Source organism: Anopheles maculipalpis, chromosome 2RL (assembly GCF_943734695.1).
Source record: "Anopheles maculipalpis chromosome 2RL, idAnoMacuDA_375_x, whole genome shotgun sequence".
NCBI lineage: Eukaryota > Metazoa > Arthropoda > Insecta > Diptera > Culicidae > Anopheles > Anopheles maculipalpis.
This window is the reverse complement of record NC_064871.1, coordinates 93,294,568-93,322,215: the sequence shown is the minus strand read 5'-3', so window position 1 is coordinate 93,322,215 and position 27,648 is coordinate 93,294,568. Positions and strand designations below refer to the sequence as shown.

The window sequence follows — 27,648 nt, the reverse complement described above, 5'->3', positions numbered from 1 at the left end:
CTGCCTTGGAAACCTTTCCGGGTGGTTAGCGTAGGTGGTTCGGTGGCCAGTACAGAAGTCACGCTGGCTGGCGGCCTCATCGCAATGGTAACGCAACGCTTTGATGCACACACACACTGGCCAGTAAAATAAAAGGAAAACGAAAACGAAAAAAGAAAACAAAGCGAAAGATTAAACGTGAAAAATCCAAACCCTTGCCGGACAAACAAATGCAGTGAGATGGAAGCGCCAACCAACGACGAACAAAAAAAGGGTGGCCAGGAACAAAAACATTCGCCCGGATTCACGCGGAACGTGGGATATTCACCCGCATGAAGGGAAGGCTCTTGGCTCTCGTTCTCGTGGCTGTGGATGGGTGGCTAAAGTTTTCCCGCTCGCTAGCACAACCAAATTAGCTACGGGTTGAGTAATCAGCCATCGTCCTGGTGAAATAGATACACCGGGAGGAGCGGGAGGCATGCTGTTGATGTTGTTGTCCGAAAAACCGTTGCAAAAAACGAACCTCGGGTGGAAAAACAACTCGACAAAGGAGGCATGCTCGAAAATGGGAAGAAAAGTTTGACCATTTTTGCTGTTTTCTAGGCAAGGTAGAGTAAGAACTTTCTTTTTTTTCAGCGTGGAAATTAGTGCTTACCGGATAAAGGTACGGACGAAGGTGTTTAATATATTTATATGACAAAGCATGAGTAGCATCTGGTGCACGGTGTAACTGCTTTCTGTATTGCAATCTTCACTACGTACGACTTTTTGATCCTTGTCGCACAATGGGTAATATTTTTCGGTGTTATGGATAAGTGCATTTACACAGAATATTATTTAAAGTAGATAAAGGAAACGAAGGTTAGTAAATCTCTTGAGTCTTACTTGCTTATAGAGCTTGTCCTTGTTGCGCCTTCTTAGCATTTTCCTCTCGAACGCGGCTAGCAGTGTATTTTGATTATAGGGCCTGAGGTTGCAGTATGGTCGAATACCTGCTAATCTTTGCTGTATTTGTTGGAACAGGAGCTAAAATAACGATGGAAATAATTTTAATTAACGTTGAAAAATCTTTGGATGACGTCCAAAAAGGCATTTAAATGTATACAAAAAAGTAAAAAAGAAGCATTTTACAACTACTTTCATTACTAAAACTATAAGAAACATCATCATATACTAAAAGTTCCAGCCACATTACCATTCGGTTCGGAATAAGCGAAGAAATAAATTTACAACTTAAAATATTGTTCACAAAAATCAAATACAAACAGAGACAATCAATGATTGTACATGAAAAACTAAAATTCATAATGAGCACGAGTTTTACACTTTTTTTTTCCTGAAATTCCCGCTGTGCCCTAGGAGCCTAGTACACTTAAACAAGACAAGCGTAACAGCAAACAAACCTTAAAAACAGGTTCCAATTTTTGTGTCCTTGTTTTCCCTAAACGCTTCGTTTGCAACAAAATTTAAAAAAAATGCAAATAGTCCCCCATCTGTCACCTGCCCGTGTTTTTTTTTTTCTATGTATTAAAATCTATCCACATGTTTGGGAGGCGTTTATGCCTGCCGACTAGAAAAAAAAAACCCTAAATAATTGTAATGAAAATTAATTGGATTAAAAGGTCCAGCGAATGCTTGTGTGTCCGGTTGGCGGTACCGGAATAGGAATGCTTAAAATTAATAGACGCAATTTTTTCTTCTCTCTCGTCCCTTCACTTACATCCCGCATGAAATTCTGGACGTGTGTTTTTCAGGTGTATTTTTCCTATTGTCCAGCACCATTTGCTCGGGAGACCTGTTTGCATAAGGACCATGGTAAAGCATTTCATGGTTCATTTTTGTTTTGTTTTTCGCTCTTTTTATTTTCCCTCGGAAAAGCGAATTTTCCATGTGGTGCAGTGAGAGAGAGAGAGAGAGAGAGAGAGAGAGAGAGAGGTGCTAGGGAGTATGTGTCTGTATGCTAAGCACTTTACACCGAACTCATGAAGTAGTTGGGGTGGCGTGTATCGTTTTATGGTTAAACGCCGTGCCACAAATGGATACTTCTGGGTAGCAATCGTTTCGGAATCGGAAGGATTGGAAGGATTCTTATGAGGGGAGACTAGCAAGGGGGGGGGGGGGTGTTTGGGGGCAAGTTGAGATTATTTTTCTGCCGCTAACACCGACCACCCTAATGGGGTCATGTTAACAGTTCCTACCGGGTCAAGTAGCTGCCATGTTGAGGGATTTAAATTGCGCCAGTCCGGACGTTCGGCTGGACTGCATGTGGTGCGAGCTTCCGGGATTTGTGGTGCTGACGTGGGGTGGGTGAGGATGCGGAGCATGAAAATTCCTGTTACTAACGGAATCGAAATGGAATCTACCGAATAGGGTAAACGGTATGGTGGTAAATAGTAAAGACATATTGGCAACTGTGTGTACTTGCGTGAATCAACTGGGAAAACATTTAAAAATTAGGCTCTATTTTTCAGGATATTAATGATAGTTAAATGCTACCGGTAAAACAACATTTAGTACCTGTAGAGTATTGCAGCAAACCATATGAAAAATGTATGCAGTATAGTGTATTTCTGAATATTAATTAAATCGGATTATCACAGCAAAAAATAAAATATTATCATTACCTTAAAGGATAAGCATGGTTTAATTAAAAAGAGTTCCGAAAAGGATTGCATATTGTTTCTTATAGGGTAATCTGGCCAATGGATGATGCAAGGATACAAAAGTGAGTTTAGATTTTGCATAAAAATTCTCTATTTTATTTATAAGAATTTACCAACAAAAACATATATTTTTTCTACATAAATAGCTCGGTTTTTATCACTCGTAGCTACTTCCTAGCTAGCCCTAGCTACATCAGACATTCCAATTATATACTTAAACCCTCAGGAGAGATAAACCAAGGTCTCTTTCTTATATACATTATATTCTTCACAATATAATACAACTTGTACAAAGCATGTAACAGATATATCGAAGAATGAATTCAAAGATGGCTTAACGACCTCTAAGGTCACACCGGCTATCAAATGGCTTACAAGACTCTTCCCGATACCACGTAGTTGGATAGTCAGTCCTCCCTACGGGATGGGATTCGAAGCCCGGTCCTGTCGTGTGAAAACCAGCGGTGTTGTCGCGTGCACCACCGGGCGCCCCCATGAAATGATAAAAATTTTGAATAAAATAATTTAAAAATAAATGTACAAAACTCAAGAGAAGATTGATTGAAAATTGAGAAAACATCTATTGAAGAGTCAAACAATTAATGACAACTATCCGAAAGGTGTTTGGCTTCCCCCAACTGACATTTGCTTCAGCCATCATTTGCAGGGGAAAAAAAACACGCGACGGCAGGACTTTCAGGACACTTTTGAACACAAAAGAATATATTCCGTGTAAAGTTCTCCCGCGGGGATACGTTTCCGTTCGCCGGTGTTCGGTTGTAATTTTCCCTGCAAACGATATCGACCGTTGCCCTTCAGTTTGCTGCTGGCGAGCTCCTGGACACACGTTGGGAGGAATTTTTCCTTTTCCTTTTGCGGGGTCGATAGTAAGGCCAGTCACTATCTGCCCGGTTGACATATCATGGAATGAATACATTAGCGTGCTTGGCGGTCAGTAGCGTACCGTTTGACGTGGCGGCCGTATGACGGCACACATTACCCTTTTCCAAACGGTCGTAACTCAGGTACGGATGGTGCTTTTAATGGAACGGCTCTCGAAATACCAGATCCGGAGTATTTAAGTGCGTCAGTTTGCGCTGGGCTGGTGTTAATGGAGTGCGTGTGAAAGGTTCATTTTATTTCGGTTTAGGGAAATGAACAGGTTTTGGTGTAAATTCTTCGGAAATTGATAAAAGAGCATACGATTGATTGCGCTCTCGATGTAAAATTTGAGGCAGGGAGGAAAGTTTTAATTTTTTATATAAGCAAAAAACAAACCACCACGCCTTTAAAACGTAAATTAGCAAACAAGAAACATGCGCCTAATGGGAGGGGAAAAAAAAGGAAAGTCTATCGTTTTTGCTTCCATTGACGGTAAATTGACAAATGCAAGTGATAAATATTGGTATAATATATTCGACAATTTGTCACGATTATGGTCGCGTAAAACGCGAAACGGAAACCCGGTCGTCGGGGATCGTCCTTGAAGTACACGGCTTTGAAAGGGATTCGCGCGCTGGGGCCCCGGATGCTTGAATTGTATTGTGGTGCCATATTTTTCCTTTATTTTCCATTTGGTACTCTCATGACTCTCTTTTACCCCCTCCGGCCTTCGCCCCAAACCCCCCCCCCCTCCCCCCATCTGCAGCGTGTCTGAAACGTGGCATTGAATTGATGTTTTATTTAAACGTTTTTAACCACCAACCTCGGGTACGACTGGCCGTTGCACGCGTGGGTGGAAAGAAAAAAGTTCGCTCAAATGCTGCGACCGCCACGGACTGGCAGAAACGATTTTCATCCATCATTTGCTCGTCGACCGCATCGGTATTGCATTCCGGTATAAAGTTGAAACCTCCCATCCAGCCGGGGACGATATCCTCGCACCGAGGCGAGGTCACGTGAACCACAAGCAATGGCAATGGAAGAAATTAATAGAACAAAAACTACTGCAAATGGGCATGAAAAAGTGTAACATTGAGTTTCAGTTGCTGGATGACGGGGAAAAGAGGGGGGGGGGGGGGAGAGAGAGAGGCAGAGAGAAAGAGAGTAAAAACCGCTCGTCAACGAAGCATAACAAAAACAATAAATTGATTAAAACAATGGTGGGCTTTTTATTTCAATTCTAATGGAGATGGGTTTTCGTTTTGCATGTCACAACGAAGTTATCGCATCGTTTGGCGGCTACAGGACTGCATTCGTGAGTTGCGTACTTGAGTGTGTGTGTGTGTGTCTATTTTATAGCACTCAAAGGATACGGTGACTGATCGAAGTAGATTGAATGGACCACAGCAACGTCACAATAAACCCTTTCGATTGTGACAAATGACAAGTCTTCATCAAACATGACCAAAATGTTAGAAACTAAAAACTGCCATGCAAAAGGTATTTCTTCAAAGAGATAAACATAGGAAATTTTTTAAATAAATGACAAAAGTAACAAACAACAGAAACAAGTTTAGGTAACAGAAAAAACTTTAGGTTTACAAAATTTGAAATGTATTCAACAAACAATAGAAAAGAGAAAACATAACAAAAGGAGAGAAATATGATCACATTTCATGCAATTGTTAAATCAAGTAGCAATTTTTTTTTCAAGTGATCTTTTTTGCTTCATAAAATCAAGAATTGCATCCTCGATACTTCCTGCATTTCAACGTCGAAGGGTTGATGTATCTTCGTGGTAAAGATCCTTACTCATCTTCAATCAGCGAATGAAATGCAAAATGTACAGTAAGGGGACAAAAATCGAAAGGGGAGTAAAGGTACTACTGGTGGCCCATACGTCCACGAGGACGGAATATTGTGTTAATAATTTAATCTAATATTCCATTTGAGTGAGCGTGCGTCCATATCTCTGCATCGGAATGGCGACGATCAAAGCGGACCATACAGCAGCTACAGAAAAAAAACAAGCACTCATACCCACACCATCCATGCTTGGCGGTCGCGAAACTGTGCTTGATTACCGCCGAAGGATTAAGGGTTGCCAACGCGCCAGAAAGGCAAGCCGAAACAGCACCCTTGTCCATGGTAATGGATGAACGTTGGCCCCGAAACATACCAGCATCGTCGTCGTATCAACTTTGTCCCAGCCGGATAATGCTTACACTTTTCATTCCTTTTTCTCTTCGCGTTTCTCGCACGGGAGTTTTCCCCCCTGGGACACGCATTTTCACCCTTAGCGATGGCGAGATTGGCTCACACAATTTCATCCATTGTTGTGTGAATGTTTTTTTTTTCTTCGAGCTTCTAGCCGTGGGCGATTGGCGGAGATGTGATTGCTGCCAATGAGTGAAACGAAAAAAAAAACAGCAAAATCAAGTACGAATCACATGACCATTGCGAGCCTCGTGTAGTTCCATGCGATTTGGCAACAGGATTGACAGGAAATCAACACTCCCCCGACAAAAAGGGTGGCCACGGCGGTGGATCTAATGGAACGCGCGGACGTATTGTTCGAATGCACTGGCACCAAACCAAGGATGGTCAAGTGCGTGATCGTTATCCGGGAGCACAGTAATTGGGCTGCAGTGCGTGTGTATGTGTGTATGGGGTTTTTATTATTGGATGCAAGAAAACGCATCGAACTGTAGAATTGTGGAACGGGGTAAGCACAATCGGAATAACACAATCGCGATCCAACGGATCGAAAACACACAAAAATCCCCTCCAACACAACAAAAAAAGGAGCAATCCGTTTACTCAGTGCAGCGGGCTGGCCTTGTTGATTGGCCATTTTGTAAAGGGATTTATTTGTGCAAGCTGCACCCGCGAATTCAGCTTTCGTTCTGATCCGTAGTTTTTTGTTGACCCACTGCTGGATCCTGAAATCCGCGCCGTATTGTTATTCCTGTGCCCGATGCGGTGTGATTTGTTTTGTTTTGCTGGTCGCTAATGGAATAAAAGCGATTAATAAAAAAAGAACAAGTCCCGGGGACAAGATAAAGTGGAAAATATGATGCGTAGTTTTATGACCTTTCGGTTAAATGGGGTTCCGGTGGAAACTGCACTTTCCACATGGAATGGTCTAGACAAATGGGCATTTGGTTTGGTTTTTTTTCCTTCCTCGTTTTCCGGTGATCGTGTGGGTTTTATGGGTGCCTAAAACAATTACATAAACATGGTTGTAGTTATAGAGATTAAACGGATTTGTACAAAGCAGTGCTTGTGGGGTGTTGGTTGCAAAACGGCATTAAAATTAGATTGCGGGAACAATAACGGGAATTTAAATGGTGTGGAATGAATCAGATTATAGTGATACAGATAGAGGAACCACAGGAATGCATTTGATTTGGCAGAGCCGGTTAGTTTGAATTGGTAGAGATAAAGAGGAGTAGATGATTCAACAATTATGTCGTGGTGAGTAGAGTGAGGAGATTTTATTTTATCTATTCAACACTGTTTAAGATATGCCACATTTTGAGGCAAATATGCATTGCTTTCAACGACGTTGTCTAAACTGTCTTCATTGCTTTGGATTTTTACAATAGACCTCTTGTAAAACAGAGGCCTAGGTTGTCACCCTCTTAGCAGGAGCGAAACATAGTTTCAGCAAAAAAAAAAAAAAAGGCAGATGCTCAGGGACCTGAACTTTCCTGGGACTTCGACAGAGAAGGAACTTCCTATGAGTAGCTCTTTGGTCAATGGAAGGTTGGACATTTAGAAGACCACGCACATTGATATGGGGATCCTCCCCGAAACTGTTCTCCTGGAATGGGTATGCTCTATCCAGTGGTGAGTTAAACCGTACGCGGAGTGAGCGATCGCGTGCTGGTAAGGGCCAAATAACCTTTCCCTTACCTCGGTCAGCATATTTAAGCCTCAATTTTCATTCTCCCGGAGTCGCTTCAGACGATCTTCTTGGATCCATTGGAAACGTGGATGCATATGTGATATCGGCAAGTCTAGTGAACAATGGCCGGCGTGACCTTAGACGTCGTAATGCCAAGAAGAATCTCTGAAAAAATGTACTAGATTTCTCCCTTGGTACTAATCTCTTAGATAAAGTTTGAGGTGCTTTCGCGGATTCAGTTGATGATCCTCTTTTGATTGTTCCTAATTAGTTTCTTCTGTTCTTAGAAAGTTATTTGTTGGACGTTTTAGTTTTAGAAATATCGGACAAAGGAAGAGGAACCATCAACATTGACTTGATTAGAGTCTGGTAGATCGTTTCAACTTTACACCTCATACTGTTAACCTTACAGAGTATATCGCGTCCTTTACTTTGTACAAAACCCTTCCTGTATTTAGAATGAACAAGCATTTTTTCTTCCCCCAATCAAAAAAAAAAAAAAGGATACGCTGGAAGTGCGGAGAGTAAATGGACTGACCATCCTTTCCATCGGTTACGTACCTTAATAAATGAATGCACGTAACCGCACCCGGAAGCCACCCGGGGCCAACTGCTCTGCACAGGCTGGGCTCTGCTTTTGTGCAGTTTTTCATCAAATCAAAATAAAAAGAAAAACAGACAAATAAAAAAACGTTCTCGCTTTGCAAAAGTGGTGGCTTTTCTTTGGCCCCCTTGGCGCTGACCGCACCGTGGTGGTCCGGATCGTGGCTCAAAGTGGTAAAAGTGAGTGGCGTTTGCGTTTCAATTTTCACACACACACACCCAACACACACATCTACCGACACCGTTTTCCACCACTTGACCGGCCAGGGGTAAGGGGAACCGGAGCCAAGCACAGGCCCCATAAGTGTGGGTTTGAACGCTCGTTATGATAAATTGGTTGCGTCCGGAAGGTTTTCCCACCATAGCCCGGACTCAATAACTGGGCTGAGGTTACGAAAATTTGGTCGTATCCCTTTTTCGTACATGGGTGGTCTGTACAAAGAGTCCTCTCGCGCTCCTTCGTTGTCGATTCGTTTGGCAGCACATTCTTTCACGGTCAGCCGATGGATGATAAATAAGAGCATTTTGTACTGCTGGTGCTTGTGCTAACATTCCGGTTAAGCAGGAGAGCGAGAGAAGAAAAAAAAATTGTATAAAAATAAGAAAATCACTTCCACACACTCTCGAGCTAAATCGCCCAAGCCATCGAGATCGGAGGGTTCACTTTGCTCGAGTATATCCTTGGATATTCTCCAACGATAAAGAGCACTGGTTTTTGTGCCCACTACCCACTCCAGCACGTATCGGACGTCCACCGTCCGTGATGGTCAAGAAGGATGTGGTGAGGATGGAGGGGAGCTTCAGGCACCGAAATGAAACAGCTTGGCCTGGGAGGTGAGCAATGGAGTCTGGTTAAAGGTTGCGATAAAAATGAGTTCAAGTCAATTTTTCACGGCTCTTATCGGGTAACAGCTGGCAGCAGTTCCGGCAGCGCTACACAGTACATCCGAAGGGCTATCGATATCCTGATCGTTTTTGCCTTATCCTTTTTTTTTTCGTGCGCTCTTATTACTCTATTTCACCGTGCTGAGCGCTGAGCAATCGAAAGAAGAAGCTGGGAGGTTACGCCATAATGATAAAGATATTTCATCTTTCCGATTTTCAGCATCTCGATAGAGCGCTGCCCGGAGTGCTGGGTATTACCGGTGGTGGGGATTCGGACATGCGAGGTGGTTAAGTTCTGAAGGCATATCAATCAAAACCGTGGCCCGTGCTAGTGGGCGGGCAAGGATGCATATCTTACCGATGAATGTGCAGATTCATTGTGGCGAAGATAGGGTTTCGTTTCTCGATTTGGGGCGTAAAATTTGTATTCAGCTCTATCTTTGCATCAGTTTGCGGATGTGGAGTATGGCTAGCGTACATGTGGTGTTGGTGCAACATAGATAAAAATTTGAGTTTTGTTATGACACTAAGTGGTACGAGATTGAATGACTTCTTTGCTCGAGAGTTCTGGTGAAACGTTTTGGTGCACATGACTGTATCACGTTGAGATAAGTTGAGTTATATAGCGTTAAGCTTTTGAATCGGGCGTTCCTTAAGATTGCTGAACACGGACCCGGCTTCAAGAAATTTTCTGATACAGGTCGTTGTATTTTGAATCCACAAAGCTATTCTCAAACATAAAGTTTTTATTTCTTTCTTAATTTCGTTTGGCTTGGATAAGCCTGAAAGTATGCAATTCTGTGTTCAAGAATATTTCTTGAAGACTTTAAAGAAATAGTAACTTTTGGCTACTGATTCGGTTACTCTGCAATAAGTAATCAACAATAACTATAGTAAAAAATTGCATACTAATTCAAATGCGAACTTATTTCCCAACAAGCTCAACAACATCATGTTTGACCTATTTTCCAGCAAAGCTTCCACCACGAATAGCGTCTTCAAATTACCAAACACGTCATGCACAATTAGAGTGCACCCGTTGGCAGATGTCACACAGTACCGAAAATCGTGATCCACCATCAACCCCGGCAGAGGACACTTTCGGTGCCTACGTGCCAAAGTTGGGCAGATGATTGATTTCTCGCTCGCTCGCTCGCTCGCTTGCGCTGTTGCGAGGTTAATTGCGCCGCTTTTCACCTGTCCTGTGTGCAGTGCAATCGATAATCGAATTGCTTGACCACAGCACCCAGCCGAAACTAATAAATGCGCGTGCAAGTGTAGGAGAAAAATTATGCCCGGCAGCGATGAAATAGTCGCAAAATAACGAACCGATTCGTAAGCCGGGTTCGTCGTCACGACGCAGCGCATGATGTGTACTCTTTGGCCGGGTTTGGCCTGAGAAATGGGTCACATCGATCGGGTTCGAAATGATGGACAGTAGTAGATTGGACAGTGAGTTAGGATCAATAGAAACGGCGAGACGAAAATTTATGATTCAAAAGTTAATTATAATTTCAAACAGACAACACTGACTGGCGTTTCGGGTTTATTGTTGTTAGATTTACATTTCTCGACTGGACCGCGTGGGTCCAGTGGTTTTTCTTAGGGAATTCCTCAAGCCCGAAGAAAGTACGAGATGATGATGATGCTCAAACAAAATCACGAAACGCACCTGCGGGTGGTAGCCGTCCAAAGAAAGTGAGTCTCGTTCCGACCGGTGCGCACCTGTGGGATTTTCGATTTATGTGCGACCTGTGGAGTCACATTGGGTCAGCGGGCCAACCGCGGTGTGCTCAAGCTGCTCAAAAGCAATCATTCTTCGAAAGGTGTCGCCGCGAGTCACCGTGGCTTCAAAGTTGTATCTCATGGCTCCAGTTTTCTTCGGTGCGAGAGGCTGCCTACGACTCGCTAGAAAAGCGATGCACGCGTGCTGTGTTCCCGGCAGCCCCGTGGAGCTTGTTTCGTGACTTAATTTGATGCTCGCTGACGATTAAGACAGAAACAGGGAAGGTCACTTTGGTGGGTAAATTGAGCAATTTGCAATTCCAGTGCAGTGCATTAGCGAACGGGCGTGGCATGGTCGAGGCATTGCGTGCCGCTAGCGATTGGCAGGTTTTAATTGGTCTGCCGGCGACTGAAGCTGAGTGTGCGGGCTTTGGCGTGTTTTGCGTGATACGCGACTGGATACCGTCTTAATCTTGGCTCGGTTGTCGCATGCAGTTCTTAGCGAACAAGTAGGAGCGTTTATTGTAAGAGTAGCAACATGTTTTGCGAATATTCTGGATTCAACTTTATTCGGACATCTACATGACTATTTCCATTGCATGAGTGATAAGACTGGGCCAGACCAACTTGGGACATTCGCAAAGACCACATCGTATACAGATGAATATTTAGTAGGCAGTTCACTGCTAGAGGTATTAATATGGCTACTGCCTCCATCTTCTAGCCCCATGATGCTTGAAAATCTAGACTAGAGTTTTTGGCAGGACCGCTGCTCTTGACTGCCCAATATGGATCACTGATAGGGTAATACATACCAAGACAATGTAAGCCATCAAATGGGCGGCTTGTCCTAGAAGCCCGTTAAGCCAGGAGGAAGATACCAAGATCAATTGTAATATCGCTTTTGAATGTCTATTGAACCCTTGCTCCTGTTCGTCACTCCAATTGACGGCTCAAAATCGACAAAAAGAAAATAAAAGAAAGGTTTCAAAAGTTCAATATGGAATAAAAGTTGTAGGTTGGAATTTTTACATGTTTAAGCTAGCTTAGGACTCGCTTTTGTAGAGCACCTGCAACAAAAAAAGTAGAAAATCCATTCTTCTGACGATGTTGTCCAAACTATTTCGACTCGAGCGTGGCTCGGCTTGCATAGAATCGCTTTAATGTACAAGGTTTAGTGTCGACCTTGTCACTAAATAAACACCTTTCAAGCTATGTATTTTGACCGATGCCTCAACATCCCGTTCCCAAATCGGTGTCAAATCGATTTCATTTTAAACAGACTTACTGCTCACAACAACAGATCACTCTTGGAATAGCCCACGGGATGGGAGAAACACGAGCTCTCTTATTAATTTAATTATATCCGTAAAGCACCTAAAACCACCTTCGCAACAAACTCTGCTCTTGTTGCCACATAATTATGCATCCCCCGGTGCAAACCGTGCTCTGTCGTGATTTGTCATTCTCGGCAGTGTGTTTATGTGTGTGCTTTTTTATTTCGTCTAGGACTAGGACGGGATCCGGCTGGTACGAACCGAAACGGCCAGCTTTTGATGACCGGGAGGCGACCCGGTTGATGTGATGATTGAGCGAATGCACACTCTTCGGATAGGTTCGAAAGGCCGTGGCTTACTGGGAATTTTGGGGAGGGGGGTGTAGTAGAAAATTATCATCCCTCACTCGCAATCTCAGTGCCGAACGGTGCACCGCTGGTCCAAAGCTAACGAGCGCTTGCCATTTCGATGGTGATTAAATTTGTGCGTTGAAATGAAAATTATTGGCTTTCAGCTAGAAAACCGCACCGCAGAACGACATCGTTGAACATCGTTCGCCACTTGATAATGACCTTCGCCCCGATGCGTTCCATCAGAGCTCTGATTGATTTCTCAAGGTCTGCACCGGGAGCTACCGTGATGCGTGCAACATTCCATATCCGGTCTTGTATGTGTTTGGCGATGGAAAAATAAATCGCCATGAAAAGTGCTCAGAATTGAGCCACAAAAAAGGAGGAAAATTGGGGAAAAAAATGAAACGAAGCAAGTAAGACCAGCGTTAGACGGTGCACAAAAGGTCGAACCAAGAATATTCAATTATCTGTAACAAAGGGACAAACAAGCTGGAAAAAGGTGGAACCCGCATTGCCCAGTGTTAAACGTGTGCGTTTTTTTTACTCTCTTTGCTGGTGTTGTGTGCCCCACCATTTATGAGTTTTCATCTTTTTGTCCAAGGATAAGGTTTTTTTTTCTCTGCGTGTGGCGTCCATCGCTTTTCCTGGTGGAGAATTTAGGTTTCGGTTTTGTTTTCCTTTCTTGGTACTCGTTTCGATCACCACTGCTCTGGGCCAAATCCTTGGAATCCTTCAGTCCTTCTGGGTTTGTTCCTGAGAATCAAACGAACGGTCGTGATATGGACGAGAAAGCAGTGAGAAATCGCACGCACGACTGGACGGGTCTTCCGGCTGCTTGCACCCGGATTGCCTAGATCAATGGCCGAGTCGTCGGGCAATCTTTGCCGGACGCTTTTGCTATACCCGAACGATGGATACCAACACCATTTCCGTTACAGATTTTGGGCCGGTTTTTTTTTTGCCCCTTTCTTTCGGCGATTGGCGCCACGAGAGAACGGAAACAAACGATTGCTCGTTGGCGACAATAGGATGTCGCTGGCGATGGGTCTGGTGCGAACATTTTCCGGGTTGTATTTATTTGCATTGGGGCACAATGTGTTTGTGTTTGTTACCTGGTCCAGTGAACCGTGAATGGGAAAAGCATTAAGGGAATGGATGGAGTACGGAGCATATGATTGTAAGCTGGAATGGAATTCTATTTCTGGCTGTGAGGCGTGCTATATTGGATGCGGTACATTTAGAAGTGAATGTGTTGGTAGATATCGATACATTAAGTATTGATTTTGTATTTGTGGGTAGGTGTTTTGGTGAATCGATTTTTAAATTATCCCAGAAAAGATAAAATAGAACTGAATTTAAAATTGGAACTCCATAAAAATATGTTCCAATGGTGCGGAAAAACATCTCCTATGTGTCTGTCTAATATTTGGACATTTGTTTGGCAGATTCATCTACAAAATTGGAAGAAAATTTTATAAGAATTCTATATCGTCCTTTCACACTTACGAGGCCAAAAGAGTTACAGTTCATGGGTTTTAGAATCTCAACTTAAATAGCAAACAGCTTCAAATGATTTAAAACATTTTATGAATTCACACTTTAATTAGTTACAAGAATTTGCGTTCCTAACCTATCTTACATGACATGACTATTTTATACATTCAATGATGATGCTTCTTCTTAATGTACAGCTTCAGTGGCACAGGTTTTTCCACGATGAACGGCTTCTCAATGTAGACGGGGTACGGTTTCTCGATGTGCACCGGGTACGGCACCTTGATGATCTTCGTATGGTGATGTCCATCATGGTGCTCCTCAGTCTTCGCTTCCACTGGTGACCATTCCTGATGATGATGTTCCTTCGATTCAGTCGCCACTGATTGGGCCGAGTGTTCCTTGAACAGATCGGAGCTACCGCTCGAGATCGGTGCCCAATCACCATGTCCAGCATCCTTATCCTTTGCTTCGTCGTGTTGCCACTCGCCGGATGATCCACCGCTCTGATGTAGCTGTTGCTGTTGGTGCTGGAGTCCAAAATCCTTGGAGTCTTCGTCGCGCAGATTCTGATGATGCCAGCCGTAAGATTGTTCTACCTTAGGCTGCTGGAAAGAGGAGCCTCCATAATGGAACTGGGGCTGCTGTTGGACATGCTCGTCGAAATGTGCCTGAGGTGCTGGTTCAGAGTGCCATTCTTGAACCGGATGGCCGAGTGACTTTGGTTCGTGGTCGGATGCGCCAGACTGAGCCCAGTGTTGTGCCTGAGGTTGGAACTCCTGATGCCATCCAGCACCACCGCCGCCAAACTGCTGCTCGGAAAAAGAGCCTACTCCGTGTCCATGTACGTCGTCCGATCGCGCTAAACTGTCTCCAAATCCGCTGTAGTAGGACCCAAACTGCCAAGGGCTTCGTTTGTCGACTGTCTTTTTCTTGTCGGTGGATGCCTTCGTGGCATAACCGCTACCAGCCATGCTGGCGATGCTCACTGCTAGAACGATGAATACCTGATCACAGGAGGAGAATAGTTGGTTAGAACACTTCACGAGACCCAGAATTGAGATGTTCCTTAGATGCCTCTTACCTTCATTGCTAGTGGTTTCGTGGCTAGTTGTTGTTGCAAGAGCTGTCGAAAGATCACTGATGCTTCCTTCCGAAGAAATGGATCGTTTTATACTACCAGATCAACACGAATACCGCTAGGGGAAGAGACAGTCGTGTAACACTTCCCCACCAGAGGACGCTTCGCTAAACCGAAATGCGAATTCGTTGCACAGGTGTCGAATTTCTTTCACCCTTCCCGTCGGCTGGGTTTTTTTCTTCTTTCTCCTGACACTACTCCAAAAGTCCACGTGCCATTTCGCTGCCGTTCGCTACCGATGCAGAGTAGCGCTGCATCAGGCGTCACTACTGCACCGCCACCGGCGCTGGCTGCTAATGGTAATCGGCTTCAATTTGGAATTTCCCCACCGGGGCGCATTGCCCGATTATCCAACCCGAAGGCACTAACCATCCCCGGAGTTGCAAACCGAGCTGGAAAGCGATTGCACGCCGATTAAACTTCTTTACCGACTCCACTGGCACTTTGCTCTCTCCAAACATTCCGAGCCTCATCTGTGGTTCAGTGAAGTGAAAGAAACGCACACACCGTACGTACCGTATTTCTCCTAACTCGGGAAGTGCCTCATTGTTGTGCGCACCAAATCTTTAATCTAATTTGCTCTGCCTAAATTGCGACCCACTCGGACCAGCAATTGAGGGTTCCCTGGCGCCGGACGGCAACGGGGGTGATCATGCGGAGGTCCCCACGTAGAAGCGATAATCGTTACATCATCGAGCCCGACCTCATCCAGCCATCCAGCACCGTAGAGTAAAAGAGGGCATTGGAATTACTTAATGGGCGACACTTTCTGCCGCTGGAGATGCGATGGCGATCTCCATGGTCGGTTAGGTAGCAGGTAGCAGCGCACAATGCATTTACCACACAATGCTAGGGTTGGCCCACTCGGTGCTCCACTTCCGAAAAGTGAGAGTACCTGGCAGATTCTGGCCTGTTACAGTTTCGCTTGTTTTTTTCTGCCATTCACCCTGGTCGTGCTAAACCCAGGGCAGTCTTGAGCTGTGGCGCCAAACATATAAACCACTCTAGAGGTGGTGGTCGAAAGAGAAAGGATCACAGTTTTGGGTGAGCTCCAATGCATCAAAAACATATTCGCAGTACTGAGGCAAAGCCCATGGGCTAATGTGTGTTGGTTACTGTAACTGCGCGTGTGCGGAGCAATCAAACGTTTTGTCAAGTGTCAATCGTAAGTAGGAAAAATGCTGTCGGATTTTTTTTTTTCACAGTCATAAGTCCGCTCATAGAAAAGAGAGTGCACGCGGTGGTACGCTTTGCTGAGGACATACAGATGTTAAATAATAATTATTTCATCAGCAAAAAAATTAAGGTGAAAGGTATGAAATTGATTTAAATTGTGTTCACATGAGCTCTTGCGCACGTTTACCATCACACATGCACAAAACGAGACGAATTATGTATCGATTCCTCATTACCTGTTCATGTTTGCCATCCTTTACGATTATAATCGGTTTGACTTTCATCCGTTTGCCTTAGTACGAATTTTTCCTTCATCTTGCTCTTGACGAAGACGACAACATGGCATTAAAAATAGCCAAAAACATACGTCATGCAAGGGACGCAACCGTAACAGGCCCCACAACATTGCGTAACCTTCATTTGGTGAAGTTTTTGACAGAAGTAGAACAAATCACAGCGTGCACATCCAATGGGATGAAGCACCCGTTCAAAGAAGCGAAGGCAACCGAAATGGGTGAATGATTTCGGTTGATCCAAAAACCTCCAACACTGGAAAGTAAAATCTTTTCCGTTTGAGGCTGTTACCTGGCTTTGCTTCTTTCATTCGCTCAATTTTAAGGTACGTTACGGTTGGGACTTTCAGTTTCTGGCGAACTGTTTTATGTTTTCGTTTTCAATCGTTAAAATTATTTTCGGGAAAATTGAATGCTGGCTGGTTTGTTGCACATCAAAGGTGTGGAAATGTGTTGGTTGGTGTACAAAAACCTTGAATTATGTGCTAATGAGCTATAAAGGATCAACTCATCAAGGTTAGCAATTGAGTTGGAGTTCTTAGTAGGAGAAGAATCAGCCTTTTTAGAATTTGATATCACTCGAAAAAGATATCGAAAAGCTGTCTTACAGCCGTCACTACAAAGAGTCAAATGTTTTGAGACTGCTTGTTTGGGAGCTCTTCGGGATTTGTCAATAAGCGTAGTTTTTGTGCCAATAACGAGCTACCGATACAAGGATACACCAGCAAGAGCTAGAACTTACAAGAATTTTAGATGAGCTATTACTACAACAACCTACTACGTCACGCCGGCTATCTAATGGCTTACTAGACTTGCTGGTACCGCTTAAGATAGTTTGATAGCTCGCGAAAAACGTGGCAAAGTTCATGTGATTCCTCGATGATGTCTTGAGCTCGTATAAGTTATACTTTGCGAAATTCAGAAGTAACATCTGCGCTCCAGATCCGCTTTAGCCTCCCGCAATCGACACTCCAAATATCTGCCAGCCATTTCTGGCTCCTTTAACTTCGCCTCATACGATTTTACATGATTTTTTATTTGAATTTTTTGTCCAACTGATTGGTTGGCTGTATTTTTATGTTACTATAACTCAATATCGATCGATCGCACAACCAATTCCATCAGGCTGTACAATATTGGTTAATTAAGAGACGTTGGATCGTACCGTGTTTGTCCCAATCACGCTGAATGCACTCCCAATGGAGCGCAGCAACGCTATATTGGATCGAAATGGAAATGAATAAATGATGAGGCTGCAGTGCAGCAGTACCATCAACCAACCAACCGCAGATCCGCGCCGTATTTTGGCGTTGAAATTTTCCCACAGCAATGGTAAAGCGAAAGTGGAAAATATGACGAAGAACCGTAGCCTGTTTTTACAGCTTTTTGACGGACAATATTTTCGATTACTGAAACTTCGATTATTTGAACGTGAATCAGTTGTTTACGGTGACATTTAGAGCGCAGAAAGGGAAGGGTGATGTGTTTTGATAGCAGCGGGAGATACATAGAGAGTAAAAATTATTCGTTGAAGTAAAAATGGTCGACTCAGCAATGAGGACGATTCTTTTGCCATGATAAACCTTCCATAGAAAATGGGGTGAAAATTGCAATGGAAGGTTTAATTACAAGCAAAGGGTTTGTTAAGCAGGCTTGAGTATTTACTCCAATGATCATCCTTATGGATCGTCCTAACTGAAATTAAATTGTATGTTGTTATTGAGCATTGATGTGCCAGCAGTTTGTAGATTGCATACTCTCTCAGTCAGCGGATTTGTTTATTCTTATTATCCACCCTCCACTGCACAACGAATGCATGTCGAGAAGTGCATTGTGCAGTGCATGCAAATTTTCCCCTAGTCGATGTACAACCAACAGGGACACCACTCGCAGCAATAAATAATCGTTTATCGTGTTTTGTTTGCAAATGAACAAGCGAACAAGCAAGTTCCACCCACAGCCACAGTGGTCAAACTTCTTGGCTTTTCGCTTTCTACCACACAAACATTGGCAAACCGTTCACTGCCGGGTGAGTAGCAAAAGATGAAAACGACGACTTTTCGTACTCGTGGCGTTAAAGTTTGGCACTGCTCTGTTTGCTCTGTCACCCGCAGGGGAAAAACTTTCCAGCTAAGCTGCTCGGTTGGTTCGCCCGCTTCCCTGTGAGATGATGCTAGCTCCTTCTTGGGACTAACTTCCTTCGCGTCCCAATAGAACCAACAAGCGGCACCAAAGGTGGGACAACGCGACGCGTAAAAACAGAGTGTGCGCTAATTGACAGTACTAATTGGCATCAGATTTGGCGATACTTTCGCACGAGTGGGGCGGTGTGGGTGTCTGTAGGAAAGTTTTGGTGCCTGAAACTCCGATAACGAGTTACTGTGCCCGGTGGCCCCAATTCTTGGCCACTGCCGGACGATCTTTCCTATGGGTGGGTGGTTAATTTATTGAGCTGTTGATTCGGTTACCGGACCAGACTTCTTGAACTCGCGGTACGATCATGGGACGAATTTATGTAACAGAAATCAAGGATAATGGAAGCATCTGCACGGTGGGCAGTAGCTTTGGGTGCGAAGATAATGATTCGTGATCCCGAAGGGGGCCGTCGCGGGTGATTTCATTTGGAGATTAACTTAAAATTGAATTACAATCATTATGCTAATGCTACGGGATAGGGTAATTGTATGCATACGAACGGGATGGAGCCATAAAAATGTAATCAGAATGAAAGTGATCCGGAGCGAGAGGTTTTGAATAGTGAAAAACATTTTATTGAAAAAAATCTTGGTAGATTTTTCTGAAGAAGTAGATGCGGATGGTGTACAGTGTGTAACATACCGAACTACATTTAATTCACAGTTTGAGGAAACCAAAGGGAAGAATTTTCTGTAAATGTTGGATTAGAATTAAATTTTATTACGTATTCTTCAATGCAGTAAATTAATTTCAAAATATTTGAAACAATTATAGAGCCTCATTTGGTTTCTCAAATTATTCGAATTTTTCGGGCCTTTGAATATATTAATTTATTTTGTGCGCTTGCCGAGAATTCCATGGATTTACTTCTTTCTTAAAGCTTTTGTTCCTCATACCAATACACTTTTCTAAAATAAATGCATAACTGCATCACTCAACATCAAACTTAAATAAGAATATTTAATGTATCATATCGTTTGATCATATTTCCTAGAGATTCTTCAATCAATTTAAGCTTCATCTTAACATTCAAGAATCATCGCAGATGCCTTTCGAAGCACGCCCGGGTGTTGTTGTCCCGGCCAGCATCCCCAGCGCACCACCGAAGACGATGATAAAGATAAAAACGCATATGCTGGGAAGCCTCGTTAGCATGCGAGGTACTAAATCTTTTTCCATTCTGCCAAACGAGGCAGCGATGGTGGTGGTGTGTAGCTCGCAACGGAAACCGAACGTCTGGACCGGCTGGACGAAGACGAGCGAGAGCGTGAGACGAAGGCGAACCAACCACCAAAGACAAGTGTGAGGAAAATCGACGAGGTTTCACATACAAGCGAGAAAATTGGCATTCCAAACGCGTTAAGTCAAACGGAGCAGTATCTCCGTCGGTCGTATGGGAATGGCAACTACAGCCCGAGCTGCGCCATCTCGCAGCGTCACTCGGTCCCCTTTTCGGTGGTTCGCCGTCGACGACGAAATGGCGGAAGTGTGAGTGGAAAACATACGCAGAGATTTCCGGAACGTCTTGTCTCGGACCGTCTTAAGTCTTGTGTATGACAGTGCGTTGTGTATAGTAGCGGCACTATGGATGGCGATGGCAAATATTCAGATCACATCAGCACTTTATCTTATTGAATCCTTATTCATAATAAACATAAAAATGAGAGTATAACACACACGAGACGCGTCAAATGAACGAAGCCTGTGCGCGATGGTTCCGACACGCCTGGCAATCACACACACACACAAACGAACGGAGGCGAAAATTTGCTGGGTGCGGCAGAGATAGTAGTGGCAGTAGCAGGCAGCGTTAGTGGTAATGTCTGAGTTGATTATGGGTTAGTCTGATGCTGTTGATGGTAATGCGCTCGCGATGGTAACAAATAAAAGCATCGCGAACGCGTCAAAATAAACGTGGAAAGGCGATTCGTTGGATCCGTTTGGAATGAATTGGTCCAAAGTGGAATGTCTCTAGCGCAGATACATACACACATCCGTGTGGTGCACGTGTGTTGTCTCCAAAGGGAGATGAAAATTTTGGGGTATTAAACCGGAAGTAGAAAGCATTTTCCAGCGGTCGAAGGATTAAGCTCTTGTTTTTATTTTTCTCTCCAGATCCGTGGAATATTGCGGAGCAGAGTGGCCATAAGAGTGGCATCAAGGACATTTCCTTGGAAAATGTTTTGATGTGTGTGTGAGTGTGGTTACAACATAAATTATGTAAATAAACATAGCACAAGCTCGTAGATCATATTTTTATTTGACTCCCTTGTGTGTGAGCGACCAACACTGGAAAATGGACATCGACGCATGATGGGAAAAGGATGTCTTTTTGGGGAATTACACCGCAAAGCCATAAACAATGTGTTCGTTCGATTTTTATACCCATTTTTTTTATACACAAAGTATGGCCTACGGACAAAGAGAACATATGGAATTCATGTGTTAAGTGGAGGAATATTTCTTTGAACACCAAAAAAAGATGCTACAAGCATTATTAATCAGATTATAAATATATTATTCACAGAGCATGTTGTAAACTCGAACATAAGTATAGCATTGAACACGTAAGTAACTTGTGGAAATTCAGCTCAAAAAAAGTATTTCTTGAACTTCAAATTCCATTACCAAAAAGGCTTGCCAAGTGACAGCTCAACAAGCTCAGAGCACAAGATCTCTGAGATAAAAATAGTTTTTCTTAGGAAAAGCTACTTAAGGTAAGAAACTACTTTCCAGCGACTACCCGTCATGCAAAAATTGTACTCTCTACCGATGAGACGAGCTGCAAACTGAAAGATGACTGTAATATTTGACGTGTAAGTGGTAGGACTCTTAGAGAACTGAGACAAAAATAGTGTATGAACTTGAACTCTGATTTTTTTTTTGCAAAATCTACATCATTACGCGAACGTGTTAAATTATGGAAAAAAGTTCCTTCAATTGTCGCTTTAGTTTATCATGAGTTACTTGGAAATAATTAACCTCAAAATTTGAATTTGAGGGAATAATTAGATATCAAAATTTGCAACTTCTAGACCACCGAGACAAAAATCTTCTCAGGAGATTCATTTTTTAAGGAGTAAGTCGCGTAAGTCCTAAGTAATATTTAACATTGCTAAAACACTTTGCCGATGAAGATCTATTTGGTCTGAAAAACTATTACAGTATAGTACTCGCTGTAAATCATCTTACGCTTAGCCGGTTTGTCATCAGAAGTAATGCGAGAGGCATATCATACATCAAACCAACAACACCAACGACCAGTAAATCCTTCATACTCTGGTCGGCATCGTTTGAAAGCATTTCTCTTCAGTTTCGAAAGGCTCTGCTTGTCTCAAAGTCCCGCAGTATTACACACAGCTCACATCGTGCCAATCCGAAGCGAAACGGATCCGTCCGAAATTGATCACATCCGTCGGCAGAACCGATTGTATGTCCCGGTGTGTACGGTGGAATAAAAATCAAAACACTCACCATAATCATAATTGATGTTGAATGTTTGATGAATGTTTTCATAAATTCACATCTGTCTGTTTTTATTACGCACAGTCGCAAGTCGCAGGGACGATAGCGGGAAGCGAGTGTGTTGTGAACTCGAAATACCACCCTTGGTGGTACGGCAGAGGAGCAAAAAAAGCCCTCTATCGCTCCTTGCCGGACGCAATCGCTTCCATCAGTTTCTGACCCTTCGGATGGTGCGCGCAAACCGAACGGAACTCGTCCGGAAGGGATTTGGGCGTAAAAAGAAAAGTGAACAACATCGCATTGAGCCGTGCGGGGCAAAATTTATTAAAGTACCCCATGCATTATGTTTGGGATTATCCCTTTTCTTGAGCATTTCCACGCGATGCGGTGTCTTTCGGCTTCAATCATCATTATGATCGGCTGGCAGCGGGTATCATCTCGCATCTTCTCCTGTCCAATTGGGCTGTTCCAGTGGGTGGTTTGGTGGAGGATTTTTTTTTTTATCTGCTTCAGGCTGGCTTCTGAGTCCTTTCCAACCGACTTGATCCTATTTCCTCTTGACTGGGTGACGGAAGGAAAAATGGAAGGTCCGATAGAATTCGCAATAGCATGGAAGGGGGAGGGGAGGGTGAGACGTTGCGACGGTGGTCAGACGCGAAATCGAATCGACGGCGAAAAGCCAGCAAAGAAAAGAAAAGTTATGGTACTCACCCACTTGGAATTGGCAATTTCTGCTGGTTGCTTGTTAGAATGGTGTATCCTTGAGTGTCGTGGGTAAACGGAGGGAGGGGAGGGAAATGCGTCACATAATATGGACTTTACGATTGTGCGAGAATGTGTGCGCGTACAGTGTGAGTCAAAATAAGTCGGATGAGATTAGTTAATTTGTTTCTTTACAGCGCCCGAAGGTATGCAATGTGGATGAATAATCTCGTATAATAATGCATTTACGGCAATTCGGAGTACTACTTCGGAAATTTGTTAATAAAATCCTAAAATACATACAAATCAAACCTTAACAATTTAATTTTTTTTTGTAAATTATATTTTTTTAGGTAACTATTTCTCCAATCTTTCGTTGCTCTTTTTTTGTAACAATCATTCGTCGAACGTTAGCAATGGTGCGCACGCTACTGTTCTCCGGCTATTTCCTTGTTCTTGCGAGCAATATGGGCAATTCAGCCGTATTGGCAAGTGGTGTAGATGGTGTGTTACAATTTATTTATTTATTTCACCAGCCCTCATCGTCATCGACGACGATGACGACGGCGTTCGACAAAACGTTCGATTCCGTGACGTTTGTTTCGGCCGTTGTTCAAATAATTCGCTATGAATAAGTAATGGAAAGGACCGTTCGCTCGCTGGAAGTGGAGGAAAAGTTCCGCATTTTCCCAAGGCGGCCCCCTACTGGTCACGTGGTGTACCGTTGGAAAAAAAGGGAAAAAGGCTTCCGTGCTCGGCCCGTTTGCCTATCTACCGGACAACATGAAATGGCAAGATCGTTTTTTTTGGGAAATTCAGCACTGAATATTGGTATGGGGGTATGGTAAGGGAAATGGTGGATGAGGTGACGTTGTTTATTGGGGGTCCCATTGAGACGATTGACACACAGCTGATGGGTGACATGATAGCTACTTCCTTAGGTCGGTTCGGTGTCGGTTTCTGTCGAGAGCTTGCGGAGAGTTGGGGAAGTTTTCGTTCTCGCTTTCATGCCGCATTTCCGAAAATAGGGAGGAACATGCTAGAGGGGACAGAAGGAGGAAAGTGGGTAGCAGAACCGGAAGCATTCAGGCACCAAGGATGTTTGTTTATCATGCGGAAAAGTGATTTAATGCAATTGAATTATTTAGGAGACGCTGGTGTGTTAACATAATGACTTCTTTTGATGAAACGATTCCCAGTGAATGGCGCATTTGCTCGGGGTTTAGGGTGGGTAGGTACTTGTGGTGTGGCATCCCTGTGAAGTACAATGTTTGCTTAGGCAAAATAGGAAAGTGAAACATTCATGGTACGCAGAGCACGCTACAAAGTTTGATTTGATTGTAATTTAACCCTGATATGGCGGACACTTAAAAGAATGTTAATCACTTCAACAAGTACTAGGGATCTTTGGCAAATCAAGTGCTGCAAAGCAAGCAAGAAGGTAACCTAATATCATTTAAAACTTCTTCAAACTTAAAGAGGATTCTGCTCCTGTCTCGTTTCGTCAAGCCGCGCTTCCGTCCTCTGTGTGTGTCTGTGTGAGAAAACATTCTCCCGACAACTACAACAGGTATAATGTTTACCTAAACGATACACCGACAAGTCACAGTCATCCAGCCTGAGCGAATGACGAGGGCAAACTTTAAGATCCCTTCACAAGTTCTCGTGTCTACGTTTCGACCCCATAACTACCACATAATCTTCAGGTTACCACCAAGCAGTCAATTTATAATCAAATACAGTATAACTTGCTCATCTGGAACGCTGCGATGCTGCACGGTAAACAATCGGCGTAGTTCTCTCCTTTGCAAAGACGGCAAGACAATTGGGGCAACTTTGCGGCAGCATCCAACGATTCGGGAACGGGATTCACAACTCAACACTCTTTAAGGCACTCGTGCAAGTGCTCCTCTGGGATCGAGTTGGGCATGCAGGAAACTTTCCTTCCATCGAAGAATTCCACCGTGGTTCATCTTTAAATAATAACAATAGGCATAGGATCGAGCGGACGGTGCAAAAGGGTCCTCAGAACTCTGGAAGCGGTGCACGAAGACCATGCTTCTAGGTTTCGTGTTTTTCGGGTCGGGCAGAAGCTGTAACTTTCGTGATTTTCCGTCTACCTCGGCAAAAACCGAGGGACCACGTCAAGTGGTTTCAGTTCCGTACGGTTGTGTTGGCTGTGGCGCTTAGAGTTGCGGTTTGCTCAGTAGCTACTTCAAGGACTTTGCCGGCGTTATAATCCCGTACGCCGGCACCCATAATGGATTCTATCATTTTCGCTTCCGCTTTAGTGTCGTAGTTTTTCGGCCGACAAAAGACGGTCACAAAAATTGGCGTGCCGGGGACTGTTGGAAAAAAAAAGATGTCTGGAGCAATAAATGTGAAGAAGTCTGTGTGTTTTTCTTACGGTTGCTGTGCTGATGGTGAAACCATAACGAGGCTGTGTGTTTTTTGGCAGAAGGTGGCCGGATGTTTCAGCTGGCCGATCGGCCGAGCGAGGTGTGAAAAGCCTGGCCGAAACACTTGAGACACGCAATTAAGGATCTGTTTTTTGTTCGGTCCACCAGCCTGGCGGTCTTTGGACGTTTGGGAGATTTTGTGGGGGGGGCGATTTTTTAAAACGAAAGCGGATGTATTCGTTTCACGTTTTTCCGTTTGGAATGGTTCGTGACGATTGTGTGCAAAGTGTGGTTCCGTGTGGAAATGGCTTTGGTGGACCTTGTGTGTGGGCCCGAAAGAAGTCATCATTTTCTGTGGAAGAGAGGCGTTTATTAGAATTTAATGAGAAATTCCATTTGGCGGTAAGGGCATCCGCAGCCAGCTGTGTGTCTTTAATTTCTGCCAACCAAGTTTTAGTTGGGTTGTCGATATGTTTCCAGCAACACGTTCCTGTTTTTGTACAGGTGCGCCACAGTAGAAATTTACGATCAAAATTCTGGATAAAATATTTTTTCCCTCAAAACTTTATGAATTTGGATTGCCTTCAATGATGACCAACTGCATGTGGAATAAAAATTTATTACATACTTTTTAAATGAAACTGGAAGCCCCAATAAATAAACGAAAACAAAAACCCGTCGTATTGCCCAATGTGCAATGGGACAACTTTTTCCCCTTTACACAACGACCATACTTTCTGTGGTTTTAGTCATCTCGTGTAAGCTATCGGCGGAGGATATGTTTCGGGAGAATCGGGTTTAATTATCGTTATCGGGCGTAACAAGTGTCACGATGCACGGTAAACAACACCCATAATGCCAAGCGAGCGAGTGCGCGCGCCCGCACAGGTGGAATTAATGAGGCAACGGATTAACTTGTGTTTTTGGGGATGTCAGCCACGGCATGTCTAATTAATACAATTGGTGGCATTGAGCGGAGATAGTATCGTGCGACCAAAGCATGGGCAAACTTTTGCCTGCTCAGCCCAACCCAACCGAGGTGTGTGACATTGCCGAGACAGATCCTGCTTTGCGCTTTAGGAGCAAAATTTACAACGTTTCACATCTTGCCAACCAATGCTTGGCAAACCCAAGGGCCTGAGGTCGACCTCAGTTGGCTGCTGACCTCCTGCAGTTGGCTGACAAGTTAATAAACATATTTGAAAGAACACCCGGCAACACCCCAGCCGGGTGAGACAAACCTGAGAGGGGGGTTGTGTACAACGACACCCGGCTTCCCATTGGCGTTGGAGAAGCTCGAAGCGATGAGGGTTAACCGCCCTCTACGACCGCACCACAACTATTGTCGGAATCGGTACATTTTGAAGCAAATGTGTGCAGTAAGCGAAGCGAATGGTTACTAGGACACACAGGCACACAGGGAACCCATTCAACCAACGTTACGAGCACGGCAGGATACACATTAGCCAGGTATTGTGGCAATTTTCCACTTGAAGTTATCTGCAGTTGTTTAGCTTGTTACGCTCGAAGAAATCGGAGAACTCGGAGAAAACACATGAAGCACCACCTCTTTTGTGCATTGTGCAATTCAAAAACACACACACACACACATTTGAAGCACGTCCTTGTGGAGCTTCTACAATGATACAACATTCGACACATTTTACATTCTTCGTGTTGCATTGGTTACACCATCGTTCTTATTTCGGGAGCAAAACTAAATGTGGCCATTGCCATGGTCGGATAGTCTGCTGGAGCTTTGAGTCGGGAAAATATCTTAGCTGACAAGGTTGCTGTATCTTTGGGAGCTTTAGCATTGCCGGGAATCCGGGAAGAACTTGCTTTGTTTCGTATGATCTTTTGTGCGAGTGCTTTTGCGTTGGGTTTTCCACGAATTTGATGAGCTTAGCTCAGTTTACAGTATGGAATGAGTACCTTTTTTTTATGCACCAAGTAGAGCGTTGGTTACTATTGGGAGCTTTACTATTGGCAGGAGGTGTAGTTTAAAAAATGATAGAGTTGAATTTGAGAAGGTAGGCAACATTAACTTACTGAAGAGATTTTTTACGAACAAATTGTAATTTTTTTTAAAATAAAAATTGATAAATAAATAAATGAAGTTTTATATGGATCAGTTTAACTGAGGAACGAGTATGATTTATAGCGAACAATAGATGAATGGATTAAGAAAAAGGCTATAAGAAAATGAATTTAAATAAATTGTTTTGTTAAGCATGTAGTTTATAATCAATCGTTCGTTTCCAGGTTTTAGAGATTATAAATTTAATTTAAAAATAATGGGGCGGCCCGGTGGTGTAGGCGACAGCGGTGCCGGTCTTCATATGACAGGACTGGGGTTCAAATCCCATCCGGACCGTCCCCCCCCCCCGTATAGAGGACTTTAAAGTGCTTACAAATTCAGATTCAACTATGACTTCAACAGGTTAAAACTGTTGAAATCGTTCCGAAAATTCTCTGTGAATAAATATTTTACCCAGTGGAATA

The 27,648-nt window shown here is 43.6% G+C and overlaps 2 protein-coding genes and 1 pseudogene across 2 annotated transcripts in view; 1 reads left to right on the top strand and 2 right to left on the bottom strand.

Moving 5' to 3' along the window:
• Positions 1–27,648, top strand: part of LOC126568301 (microfibril-associated glycoprotein 4-like) — a 566,870-nt gene that overhangs the window by 423,217 nt on the left and 116,005 nt on the right. The window lies entirely within an intron of this gene.
• The window catches only part of LOC126568442 (histone H1B-like), a 236,502-nt gene that overhangs the window by 140,434 nt on the left and 68,420 nt on the right, over positions 1–27,648 (bottom strand). The gene's annotated exons all lie outside the window — the stretch shown is intronic.
• Positions 13,939–16,341, bottom strand: LOC126567647 (uncharacterized; annotated as a pseudogene).